This window comes from Mesoplodon bidens (genome assembly GCF_964165515.1).
Source record: "Mesoplodon bidens genome assembly, chromosome: 4".
Taxonomy (NCBI): domain Eukaryota; kingdom Metazoa; phylum Chordata; class Mammalia; order Artiodactyla; family Ziphiidae; genus Mesoplodon; species Mesoplodon bidens.
This window is the reverse complement of record NC_138160.1, coordinates 63,651,520-63,665,601: the sequence shown is the minus strand read 5'-3', so window position 1 is coordinate 63,665,601 and position 14,082 is coordinate 63,651,520. Positions and strand designations below refer to the sequence as shown.

At 41.7% G+C, this 14,082-nt stretch overlaps 1 protein-coding gene across 2 annotated transcripts in view; it reads left to right on the top strand.

Annotated features, from left to right (window-relative positions):
- The window catches only part of LHFPL2 (LHFPL tetraspan subfamily member 2), a 176,619-nt gene that overhangs the window by 85,322 nt on the left and 77,215 nt on the right, over positions 1-14,082 (top strand). For both annotated transcript variants that reach the window (XM_081230413.1, XM_081230414.1), the window contains exon 3: positions 7,537-7,594. The gene's annotated coding sequence lies outside the window, so the exon portion shown is untranslated. The remainder of the gene's footprint in view (positions 1-7,536; positions 7,595-14,082) is intronic.

The following is a 14,082-nucleotide window of genomic DNA, read 5'->3' as shown; positions in this document are numbered from 1 at the left end:
GGGTATCCTCACGCGTGCCCCAGTGACACTGGCCTTCTGGGCTCTCTCTGGTGTAAATGAAGGTCCTCTTCATTGTCTCTGTGCCACCAAAATCCTGTTACCTGCTCACTAATGTCAAAGGTTTAGCAAAGCTCAAAGCCTTTGATTATGAAGACTGAAGCTTAAGGTACACATACCAGCAGTGACCCACATACGTTGTGGTAGAAGCAAAGGCTGCCAGCCCTTCCCGCAGTAGAGGTCTTGGGGGTGCAGCGCGGGGGCATCCGGGCAGAGAATTGCACGAGAGGGAGTACTTTCCTGGAAAGTAGCAAGGAATGCCTTGTTCGTTTTGGTCTCCCCAGTGCCTGGCAGATATTTTTTGACTGGGAGAAGATAAAATAATGGACAGATAAATGCTTTTATGTATATGTAAGATAACGAAAAGGGTAAATATTTAAGCTGGGGAGGCTGGGCTTCCTAAAGCAAGCTCTCCATTTTACCACTAGAGCTACCTTGCTTAGAGGCAGACTCTCCCTTTCTCTGATTTCTTGCCTGTGTTTTCAGGAAATTGCAAATCCTTTAAAGGAAAGGCATTTCCACAATGGTGAGTTGGCCTGTCCCGATGGTGTAACAGCCCTGCCCCTCAATGAGCTTCACCTCTGTGAAGGCAATGCCATGTGAGGGTCTTCAGGAAGCATTCCATAGGTCAGACAGGCTGATTCCTGGACTTCAAGGGGTTTATCATCGACAGCCAGCCCGGGAGCAGGGTCTCTAGTTGCTGTATATATGCCTTGGCCTGTGTGAGTCTGAATTACCCTTTGGTAATTGGTTTGGAAATCTTTTTAATGAGTAGACGTTCTTTATTTCGAGTTTTCATCTTGGCATCTGTTTTTCAGAAACACTGGTCTGTTATTGCTTAAAGTTTATTCCCAGATTTGGAATGCAGACTGCTAAGAAATGTCAAACAGAAAGGGCTTGTCAGCACTTGCAGTCCAAGTTCCTCATGGGGCCGCCTGTTTGCCTGGCATGTGCCCCGGCTGTGCTGCGCTCACCTGCCCTCCTGTGACACCTGGATCTGTCAAATCTCAAATGACCTGTTCTTGAACAAGTGGTTTTTGGAGGATTGGATGAGCTTTACTCATTGCCAGTGCCTGATGATATTCACAACTGTTTCTCTCTTGCAAAATGATCACATATCTATACTCAAGTTTAAAAAACAAGCAAGCAAGAATATTAAGAGTAGTTGTCATCCGGAGGAATCTTTCTCAGAATTACTTAGAGCTTTTAATTTTTTATTTATTTATTTGTTTGTTTGCTTATTTATTAAAAAAATTTTTTTGGCTGCATTGGGTCTTCGTAGCAGCACTTGGGCTTTCTCTCTAGTTGCGGTGAGCAGGGCCTACTCTTCATGGCAGTGCGTGGGCTTCTCACTGCGGTGGCTTCTCTTGTTGCAGAGCACAGGCTCTAGGCGTGCAGGCTCAGTAGTTGTGGTGCACGGGCTCAGTAGTTGTGGCAAGTAGGCTCAGTAGTTGTGGCTCACGGGGTCTAGAGCCCAGTCTCAGTAGTTGTGGCGCATGGGCTTAGTTGCTCCGTGGCATGTGGGATCTTCCCCAGACCAGGGCTCTAACCCATGTCCCCTGCATCGGCAGGCGGATTCTTAACCACTGCGCCAACAGGAAGTCCCTAAAGAGCTCTTTAATTGTGCACACTCGCTCCGTTAGCCTCCTCCACCACCTGTATTCTAAGGATACTCCAGGACAGAAGACATTATGCACCGACTTGAGGACTCCCCTGCGAGGACAGCATAACCACCACCCCGTACTCTTTCCACGCCTGCTGAGTCACCCTTCACCTCTGGTGTTTTCTCCTCATTCTGGAATTCCTGCTGTCATCTTGGCTTGATGATTTTCTCATTCCTATTAACCTCTTTCCCATATCGTGCCTTTTCTATCTGTGGCAAGTTTTCCTAATGTGATCATCCATTCGTTTACACGGTAAACATTCATGAAACATCTGCCCTGTGCCTTGCACTGTCCAAATGCAGGAGATAAAATCCAAGTAGGCTATTCTGTGGTACGCAGATACTTAAAAACTTACCCTTTAACAGATTCATGCTGATGTGGGGAGTTTTGAATTGAGTCATTTCTCCTTCCTTACGAGTAAAAGGAAGTTTCTGTGATGAACATTCAGCTTGTAGTCTGTGAGGTCTTTGGAAACTTGAACTTCAGTCATTCCCTGTGTGGCTGAGTGGCGGGGCATGCATTGTAGAGGTTCAAGTTCCCAGGATTTCACATGAGTTATCACAGTCCAGCCTTTGGCAGTCTGCCACCCTCTCTACTTGGTAGACAGGTTCGTGAAATTTGACGCTCTTACGTCTTTCCTGGAAAATCTTGTAAGGTTCAGCGGTCCTTCACTGGCTGACCCATTTCTGTTAAACTCCTGTTGTCAGACCCAAGGTTATCCCGGACCTGTTGTTAGAATAGTCAGTGCATTCCATTGACTTTCTTTTTTTTTTTTTAACTCGCAGCCTAGGCTTTGAATGACAATTTATACTTTACATGCAGACATGGGACACTGCTCTTTTTTTTTTTTCTTTCTTTCTTTATTTTTTTGGCTACATTGGGTCTTCGTTGCTACGTGCAGGCTTTCTCTAGTTGTGGCGAGCGGGGGCTACCCTTCATTGCAGTGCACGGGCTTCTCATTGTGGTGGCTTCTCTCTTCTTGCAGAGCACAGGCTCTAGGGGTGCAGGCTTCAGTAGTTGTGGCACATGGGCTTAGTTGCTCCATGGCATGTGGGATCTTCCCAGACCAGGGATCGAACCCACGTCCCCAGCATTGGCAGGAGGATTCTTAACCACTGCGCCACCAGGGAAGTCCCGGGACACTGCTCTTTGTGTGTATTATGCTGCCACTAAGTCCCCTTAAAATGTGAACCGACTGCCTCAAGCATTTATTGTATCAACATAGCACAGTAAAGTAGGCTCTGGACAATTATTCCTTTAGTGGACACATGTAAGCGAGAGAAGTGTCTCTACCAAAAATATAGAGTACTTCTTAGTGAGGTAGAAGGGGTGGTTTGTGAGAGTAGTAGGGCTCTTACCGTATTTTGCTTTCAGCTCATCTCCTTTGGTATTCACTTCCGTGCTTCACATCTTTGGGACCCATCATTGCCCCTGTCCTTGATGAATAAGTATGGTCTTGGTTGTTGCAATATTGCCTAGTTGGAAATACCCTGGACTTGAGAGTCAGAAGTCCTGTGTTGGAGCCCAGATTATAGCGTTTACTGTGTGATTCAGTTCAAGTTGTTCAAATTCCTAGTCTGTAAAATGGGAATAATAAATGATGTCTGTTCCCACCCCCACTCCATCTACCTTCCACTCCTAGTGTTGATCAAATGAGAAAGTGAATTTCAAAGTGTCGTGTAACTTACACAGTGCTCTGACACGGGACCCCCCCATCCTTACCAAGTATGGGCTTTGTGAACTACCGCAGGGTTCATGAAATGCCTCTTTCTGTTACAGGACGGTTATTAAGACTTTCCCCTTCTACGGGCATCTGTGATCACAAGCAGCTGCCTCTTCACCCACCCAGAGGCAGCCTACACCTCTGTGGGACAGCTGTTTATGATGACATTCTTTCTTCAGTTAAGCTGAAATCTAGCCTCCTAACTTCAAGATAACTTACACTTCTTGGTTCTAGTTTTACAGAGTAACAAGAAACAGTTCAAATCAGTGCATGTCAAGTTATAGAAATTTATAACTGAGAAAGGGGTCTTAAACTCAGCTTCCTGTTTTTGGCAATTCAATTCAATAAATAAGAACTGGGGCCTGTCACATGGGGGCTGTGCTCCGGCACTAAAGGCAGCTATTGTTTCTCCTCCTGATCTCCGGAAGTGGAACCAAAGGGCAGGGAACCAAATGGGGATGAATGGGAAGCAAAAAGTTTTTAACTCCTTAATATGCACAAATGTGGTGGTTTGAATTTTTTTAAGAATCCTTGCTAGAAGAAATAGTACCTGTATTTATTGGGCTCAGCAGACTTCTAATCTACAAATGAACATATTTACAAAATAGAAATAGAGTCAAAGATGTAGAAAACAAACTTATGGTTTGTTTTACCAAGGGGGGAAGGGAGGGAGGGATAAACTGGGAGTTTGGGATTGACATATACACACTATTATATATAAAATAGACAACTAATAGGAATCTACTGGGGACTTCCAGTGGTTTAAGACTTCACCTTCCAATGTAGGCGGTGCGGGTTCGATCCCTGGTCGGGGAGCTAAGATCCCACATGCCTCTCTGCCAAAAAAAAAAAAAAAAAAACCATAAAACAGAAGCAATATTGTAACAAATTCAATAAAAACTTCAAAAATGGTCCACATCAAAAAAATCTTAAAAAAAAAAGAAAAGAATCTACTGTATAGCACAGGGAAGTCAATACTCTGTAATGACCTATATGGGAAAAGAATCTAAAAAAAAGTGGATATATGTATATGTATAACTGATTCACTTTGCTGTACAGCAAAAACTAACACAACATTGTAAATGGACTGTACTCCAATAAAAATTAATTTTAAAAAATCTACAAAAATGAAGACAAAAGAATGATAAATAAGAAACACAGATATTTCTAATTTTTATAAGCTCCTATGTGTTTAACAACCTGTAAATGAAAAACATATTTGCACGTAGAGAAATGGAAAAATGGTGATATGGCAGCATGATAATGCCTTTGTGAGTGCTGCACTTCCAATGCAGGGGGTGTGGGTTCGATACCTGGTCTGGGAGCTAAGATTTAAGATCCTACATGCCTCTCAGCCAAAAAACCAAAACAGAAACAGTATTGTAACAAATTCAATAAAGACTTTAAAAATGGTCCACATCAAAAAAAAAATCTTTAACAACACTGTAAAGCAACTGTACTCCAATAAAAATTAATTAACAAATAATAGGGCTTCCCTGGTGGCACAGCAGTTGAGAGTCCGCCTGCCGATGCAGGGAACACGGGTTCGTGCCCGGTCCGGGAAGGTCCCACATGCCGTGGAGCAGCTGGGCCCGTGAGCCATGGCCGCTGAGCCTGCGCGTCTGGAGCCTGTGCTCTGCAACGGGAGAGGCCACAACAGTGAGAGGCCCGCGTACCGCAAAAAAAAATAATAATAATAAAATAAAATAAAATAAAATAAATGGGTATATTTAGTACCTACTTCAGGGTTTTTGTGAGAAATAAAAGACTTAATTTCCATGAAGTACATAGAACAGTGCCTGACAGTTAATGCCTAATACATTATTTTTTATGAGCTTTTGAGGACTGTGAGATTTGACATATTTTTAGTCTACTGTATTTTTTTGAAATAGCATTAAAAAATAAAAAACTATAACACCCTATTTACCAACCATATCCAATAACAGAATTGGCATGGTTCACCTTTCTGATCACTTTGGTGGTTTCACAAGATGGGACTTGGCTGTCAGAAAAGCTTTATCATGATACTGAAAACTTACTCCCAGATAACATACTTCTTTGGACCTTAGACCAAATTTATGTATTCTAGGAGGTGCTTTTTTTTTGGCATTGTGAGTTTGGAGAATTTTAGGTGGGAATCAGGATTCAACCCTGCCTTCTCTGTTGTTAGGGTCTCGATATCTGCCTTAATTGTCCAGAACTTTTGCTTGCCTTGTATGTAACAAAAGAGATTTTTAAAATGTTATCTTTGGGCTTCCCTGGTGGCGTAGTGGTTGAGGGTCCGCCTGCCGATGCGGGGGACATGGGTTCGTGCCCCGGTCCAGGAGGATCCCACGTGCCGCGGAGGGGCTGGGCCTGTGGGCCATGGCCGCTGGGCCTGCGCGTCTGGAGCCTGTGCTCCGCGGCGGGAGGGGCCACAGCGGTGAGAGGCCCGTGTACCGAAAAAACAAAAACAAAAACAAAACAAAACAAAAATGTTATCTTTGATTTGGAGGTGTGCTAATTCAAGTATTTTTGTGACCCATTTAGCTTTTAGAGGTAATGAAACATTGATCAAGAACTTCATTTATAACAGGCCCATTCATAATAATCCTAGTGGCTTATTTCACAGAAGCTGTTTCCAGATAAAAATACTGATCATGACTTCCCATGATGTTTCCTGAAAGGGTAAAATTAAACTGTGGGAAATTCTTGGAATTTAACTAGTAATTAACTTATAAAGAACCTTTTAAAAAAATCATAACTCCCCCAAGCTATTATATAACAAAGGACCTTAGGAGTTCAGAATTCTTTTATGTACGTATTTTTTCTTAACTGAAACCCAATGAGCATTGTCAAGTATCCTCGAGTTTGAACTAAAATGATTTCTTTAGATAGAGGAGCCTTTGAGTCCAGTATTGGCTTTCCATCCTTAGGTCCAGTCTGAATTTATACTGATGCTTCACTTGTTAACCTAGTTATCTGGATGTAAGTTTTTAGTCATGTACTGTATTATGTTACAATCCTAAATGGCATGTTTAGGCTCAACATTTTTAAACATGCAGAAAGCACAAGTTAATTTTATCTGCTAGTCAGTTTCCTTTCCAGACTTTTACTTTAAGGAATGTCAGATTTCTATTTGGGGAGGTGATGAATAGACTACATAGAGTGAAAGGAGTGCTTTCAAGGGGCCACATAGCAGAGTGAAAAGAGCATAATTTGGAAACCCTGGATCTGTGTGATACTGGGGAAATTTCTCTGCTTCTTTCAAAATCTGCTTCCTCATATGTTAATGGACATACTCCGTGTCTGGAAAGGTTATGATCTGATGCCACACAGTCCTGGGTGCACAATAAATTCCCAAGAAATGGCAACTGTGATATTTTATATAAGAAATTTGTTCCATTTATGTTTAATATTTAAAAGCAGTGCTGAAAGACATTTTGGTCTATTTTGTGACCATATTAAATAGGCTTATAATTTTAAAAGGTTATCTAAAGACTTTGAGAACACCAAAAGGAATACTTGATTTTGGAATAAACTAACTAATCATTAAAGAAATTCTTCTTCTCGATTCCTCTGTTTACTGTGTGAGGGTTTTAATGACCATTTCCCCATTTCTCCAATTTTTGACATCCTTGTGAATTTAGCTTTAAAAAAAGTTAACAGAATAACTGATAAAGGATATAAAGTGCTGCCAGGATGGATTCCTCATTCACAATTTTATATTTCATTCCATAATTCATTTTTGGATTATTTGAGCTTTTTTTGTTTGTTCATAAAGTGCCCTCAAGGTCACAGGTTGTGTTTTCAAGCTGATCCCCTTGTGAGGGGAAAGGAAAGGATGTCGTAAGGTACATGTTCATGGGCTGCACCTCCTTTCCCTGCTCTCTTATTTTTTTCTGGTTCATCAGTGGTTTGGACTTTGGGTTAGTGCATCAGTGTTCCCAGGAAGGGGTGGCTACATTGTAATGCAAGCTGAACTTATATGCAACCTGGGGCCAATATTTGAAATACCACATATTTTAATGAGACATAAAATTGTATGGTAAGCCTTCCTTGTGTGTTTAAAAAAAAAAAAAAAGTAATGTTTTGTTCAATTTGTTTCTCCAGGTGGCGTTTTTCTGAAGTTGTTCATTGAGGCTTCCCAGCATCCCTGCAGATATAATAGGTGAGTAAATGAAATCAGATACCCTTACTATCAGTGGTCCTTTGGAAACCCTTTCGAGGTGGGTGGCAACTTACTTCTTGAAAGAGGTGCAGTGTTCCAAACTTTGGGGCCCTGAATGATAAACACTAGTTTTTTTGTTTTTGTTTTTGGCTAGAAATACCACTTTGATGAACGTACACAAATGTTGTAAAGGACCCTGTAAAGTTTCACTAATGATATTAAGTTTAATGCTGTAAATTCCATACCTTCAGTTCTGACATGGTTTGTTCTGTCACCATTTACAAACAAGTTTAAGACCTCTTTATAATGGGCACAGCTGGCTTTAAGTTGTCTTTCCTTTTGAGCTTGTCTGTGGATCATTCACCCTTTGTTATCATTTCCCTCTGAAAGGGGAAGTAGAGATGGCCAATTCGAATTACCCAATTTTAGTTTTTGATGACAGCATGGGTAGAGGAATTGCCTAAATAAAAGTTGAAAACAGTTGACTAATAGGTGATTTATGATTAACTCTATAGATTTTAATTTATAAAGGTCACTTTAGGAGAATATTAGTAACAGGAATAGGGGCTGAGTAACCTCCTACAGTATGCATTCAAGGAAAGCAAAGTGGAAAGTTAAATAACTGTCCCCAAAGACTTTGATCCAGCTCTGTTTCTCAAAAGGGAGAGGCCTGTTCAACCTAGTCCTGTAGGGGCCTTGCTCTTGTCATGAACTTGAGGGTGGGGCTCAGGCCAAGGGAACCAGTGCATGGTATGTACTTGGGACTGACCGACACCCTGTCCAGGAGGGTCTGCCACGTGCAGGGGATTTGAGTATTTTCACAGATACCGTCCCATTTGTGGAAAAGTGATCTTTTTGTTTACAGATTCTGGGGAAGGAAAAATTGCTCTTATGTCGTGAATTGAACTATTGATTTCTCAAATGTTTTTAAATTGTCCTAACAACTGCTGGTTGGGTTAGGTGAGGAAGCTTGGCTTGTTTTTTGTTTTTTTAAATGGGAACTGTAAGCACGTATGAGTTATGAAATTATTATTTTACATCTTTATTGGAGTATAATTGCTTAACAATGGTGTGTTAGTTTCTGCTTTATAACAAAGTGAATCAGTTATACATATACATATGTTCCCAAATTATGAAATTATTTGAGCAAAGTTCCTGCTCATGGGAAAGCCGAGGCTGACCCAAGACAGGTGGGTATCCTGTTGGCACTTTATCAAACTGATAATCTTTAAATATCTGCTCATGGTTATATAGTGGGGGTGGGAGAAACTGATTGTCTATTAATAAAGACTATTAATAAAAAATACATACCTTTCCCTGAATGTTGAAAATAAGGGATTTATTACTTGTGATTTTCTGAACCAGGTGTTCACAAACCTGCTTAAAATTTGGCTAATAATAACAGTCTGCCATGCGCTGTTCAGATCCAGAATTCCAGAGACCTGCTAGCCTGGTGATAATTGGGGTTGGTGGTGAGGCCTGCTTTTGCTCATACAGTTCTATGAGGGGAATATTCTCAACAGAGACAGTCTTGTGCTGGTGAGGGGTGTTTCTTTCCACTCAGAGGCATTGTCTGCTTGAGTGAAAACAGGTCTGATTGCCATTTTGCCTGTTATGTAATGAGTCAAGTGCACCCCTGAGTTAAGTGGCTCCATGTTTCCAATGTATTCCAATGATGATTTAGTCCCCCTTTGTGAGTTGTCACCCTGGATCAGTTCCAGGCTGGCCTGTTTAATCCAGCTCTGGGGAAAAGCCAATTCCATCTGCCAGTGCCTTCAGCAGCTAAGTCGTGTTTGCCCTTGAAATCCCTGTTTCTGAAGATTTAACCAGATAAAACCAACCTGCTCTGTATCTTTTTTGGTTTTTGTTTTTTGAATTGTGAATTCATCCCATGTAAATACAATAAAACTTTACCAAATCAGAAGACATAAGAACAGTCACTCTGGGCTTCCCTGGTGGCGCAGTGGTTGAGAGTCCGCCTGCCGATGCAGGGGACACGGGTTCGTACCCCGGTCCGGGAAGATCCCACATGCCACGGAGCGGCTGGGCCCGTGAGCCATGGCCGCTGAGCCTGCGCGTCCGGAGCCTGTGCTCCGCAACGGGAGAGGCCACAGCAGTGAGAGGCCCGCGTACCGCAAAAAAAAAAAAAAAAAAAAAAAAAAAGGAACAGCCACTCTGATTAACAGCATCTAAATTACGAAGAAATCTGATCCTACCTTCTGCTGTATATGGTCGCTCATGTTATATCAGCTTGGTAGAAGGTTTCTCTTGAGCAAAGAGAGTCACTGTGATTTGGGGAGAGTCTTATCATAAGGAGGCCCTAGGCTGAGGCTCCACCTCGGCCGGACGCAGACCTGGGTTGGAATTCCAGCTGTGGTGCAAGCTGGCTGTGTGACCGAAGGCAGCCTTCCTTACCTGACGGAACTCTCATCTCTTTATGTGTGGATACTACTTCCTTCCAGAGTGGTTTGAAAGAGTGAACAAGGCATGATGGCAGCATGCGTGGTACATAGTAGACGACAGGTACCCCCTGCCTGGCTCCTGACCCCAGGCATCTTAGAAAAGGCATTGGACACGAGGTGGAGGGACTGCTCTGCTGGGTAGCTCCTGTGTCTCCCTGGTAAAGTACAAGGCGATTCCTGCTCTGTTCTGCCCCGCCTAATCTGTGAGAATTGTGAGGAGCCTTTGAAAAGTAGGAACTTAGGGTGTGTGGTTAGAATCAGAGGGCTTCTGTGGCAGGCTTTTTTTTTTTTTCTTTAAATCTGACTTTCTGGGCTTGAATCCTAGCTCTGCACCTTATAGTTAGGTGTATGACCTTGAACAAATTATTAACACCCTCTCTGGCTCTCACTCTATCTCACAGGATTGCTGTGAGATTAAATGATGTACTGTGTGTAGAGTGGGGCATATGGAACTAGTACCTGGTGAATCTCAAGAAATATGCCAGTAAATTTGCCAGAATACTTTTAGAAGGGAGACAGAGAATTTCACTCAAAAGAATATCCGTGGTTTTAAAATCTCTCCAGTTTGAACCTCGGCTTACTGTGCTGCCTTTTCTATCATGTTATGATAGTTTAGACCAGGGAAGGTCATCTTTGTCCTGAATAAACGAAGAGTGACCATATCCTGCCATGTGAGTCTCATTCATTCAGAAGGGCAGAGCATTGGGAGTTAGTCTTCCTGGATTTTCTTCATGAGTAAACAGATCTTTCCCTGTCTGGAAGAATTCTTACCAGAATTGACCAGATTTGCAAAGTGAAAGCTCTAGACCTGCATTGTCCAATATGGTGGCCACATATGGCCATTGAGTATTTGAAATATGGCTAGTATGACAGAGGCACTGAATTTTTAATTTTATTTAATTTTAGTTCATTTAAAATTTAGAACTAATAGTTCAGTTATTGGAAAACTTTTACGTGTGTGTGGGGGACAACTTGGGCATCTACTTTTCAACTATAAATTTTTTAAAGTTTAAATCAGATCAGGTATTTCTGATGAAAATTTAGTGCCTGAGTTGAGATGTGCTGTAAGTGCAAAATACACACCAGATTTTGAAGTGTTACTATGAGAAAAAATTGTCAATATTTTAATACTTTTTATATTGATTCTATGTGGAAATGATATTTTAGATATTTTGAGTTAAATACATTATTTCAATTAATTTCTTTTTGCTTTTTTAATGTTGCTCCTAAAATTTTAAAATAATGTACATGGCTCACAAAATTCTATTGGACAGTGCTACTCTAGACGATCCTTGAAAGAATCGGATAATTTCTAATTTATTAAGTGAAGTACAAGTTTTTCCAATAGACTGCAGATTATAAAAGTGGTTTTTTTCTTCTTTTAAGTTTTTTGTTTCAGTTTACCAATTAACAAGTTTAGAGGAATTTTTAAAAATACTTAAAATTGGAAAGAAAAAGAAAAGGCACGTAGCTGATTTGTTACCTGAACTTTTACGTGGTACAGCCTGAGGAGGCTCCATTTAGACGTCTTGGCTATAGTCTTTCCCCTCAGCCTTCTTACGAAATGTACGAAGGGAGGCACTCACCGCCATCCACCAGGATATGAACCCACACACTGTTTTTCAGCTAAATATTCTGCTTCCTTGATGATTGTTGGCTCTGACATTTGATGCAGATACCTTGTTCCCCGGGTCACATTTTGCCATGCCCAGGAGATCGGTTTAGGAACTGTCATCCAGGAGAAAATGACTTTTAATCACCTATAACAAGTAGCACTCCCTTCTTACTATAGTACCAGAAATACAGAGATACATTCCTAAGGGAATAATTGCTGGCTTGATGTTTAGTTGTAACTGGTGTGTGTATGAAACGTGAGAAGATAATACAATGAAAATCATCGGTATTCTGTTTCACATTTATGCCCTGGGTGACACTTAAGTGTGTTTTAAGTGGTGGGGTGAAGAGTACTAGATTCAGAATCATCTTGGTCTGAGTTTGAGTCCTGGCTGTGTCACAAAGTGATGGTAGTGAGGTTTCCTAACTTCTCTGTGTTCCTGTGTAATTGGTGCCAACAAACACCAGTCACTTTCCTTGTCAAAATTCTTCCATTGTAAGTACTTTATCTGTGACATCTGCACCCCTTTTCTGTAAGAAACATGGCAAATACCTTGCCGTCCTCATACTTTTCCATACTGAGCAAGTGAATGAGAGAGTTTACTTTCCAGTACTGTAAACTTTATTCAGGAATTAAACAGGATTTGATATTTATATATTAGATAGAAACCATTATCAAATTTCATGAAGAATCTTCAGCTAAGGAAAGGTAGCTTTTCCTTGCAGAGAGTTTAACTGTTTTTAAATTCCAGTATTAGAGTATAGAATTCATTTCCACCAGCAGCTTGAAAGCAGTTAATAGGAGAGGAGAAGCAGTTAATAGGAGAGGAGAAGCACTTAGTAAGAGAGGATATTATAGCCTTCTCCTTTTACTGAGGGTAAACTGGATGAAATGTACATTCTTTGGATAGAAAATGATAAAGTATAAGTAGTCAATGGTTTACAAGATTTAGCAAAAGCAAATCAAGGTAATTAAATGCATTAAAGACTTAAACTGAGTGCAGTTCTTTTTCTATTTCTGTTACTTGCATGTTGATAGGTTGTCTTTTTTCTGGTCAGAAGTCTGGCTGTAGACACTGTGCCTGTCTGAAGGAGAGTCCTGAGCATTCTTCCCAGCAGGGGCATTCCCTTTCTATGAAAAGTGGCTTCCCTTGGTAGACTGTAAACCTCCTGAGGGCTGGTCTGAGTCTTTTATTATACCCTCTGTGCCCAATACAATGTCTGATGCATGGTAGGTGCTGAGTGAATATCAGCTGAATGGATGGAGGATAAATGATGCTTAGACTGTAGAGCTGGTTCTGTAACGTTCTCTGAAGAGAACTTTACTTCAGGTATGTTATAGGCTGCCCAGCACAGTGCCTGACACGTGTTATGTGCTCAGTAAATGTTGGGCAAATGGAGGGGTGAATGTGGGTTTAAGTATAACTTCCAATTTATAAAGGACTTTTGGGAGTTATGACCTGTTTGTTTATTTTTTTGATATTTAAAAATATCTTTATTAACATGAGGTCGGAAATAATTTCTTTTTTTTTTTTTTTTGCGGTACGCGGGTCTCTCACTGTTGTGGCCTCTCCCGTTGCGGAGCACAGGCTCCGGACGCACAAGCTCAGCGGCCATGGCTCACGGGCCCAGCCGCTCCGCGGCATGTGGGATCTTCCCAGACCGGGGCACGAACCCGTGTCCCCTGCATCGGCAGGCGGACTCTCAACCACTGCGCCACCAGGGAAGCCCCCGGAAATAATTTCTTAAGAAACAAAGAGCATAAGTCACATAGGAAACAATTGATAACTTTGGCTACATTAAAATTATGAAATTTATCAAAAGGCTATATAGAGAGTGAAAAGATAAAATATTTAAAACACTCATAAATTCACAAAGGAGAATATGTAAAGAATGCCTGTGAATCAATAAGGAGGATAGGGCTTCCCTGGTGGCGCAGTGGTTGAGAGTCCGCCTGCCGATGCAGGGGACGCGGGTTCGTGCCCCGGTCCGGGAGGATCCCACGTGCCGCGGAGTGGCTGGGCCCGTGAGCCATGGCCGCTGAGCCTGCGCGTCCGGAGCCTGTGCTCCGCAACAGGAGAGGCCACAGTGGTTGAGAGGCCCGCGTACCGCAAAAAAAAAAAAAATAAAATAAGGAGGATAGGCAACCAACTGAAACAAAAATCCAGGAGTGGAGAAGGGTGGTGAAATACTTGAACAAGCACTTCATAAAGAGGAACTGCAAGGAACCAGTAAAATGAAAAGTTGCTCAACCTCTTGAGTAATGTGATTACAACCCCCCCACAAGATACACCCTCACCTCCACCTGATAAGCAAAAGGTTTTTAAGTCTGATAATGGCAAGTCCTGACAAGAATGTGGAACAGCATGAACTCTCAGATACCACTGGTGAGAATCAAATTATTAGACTCAC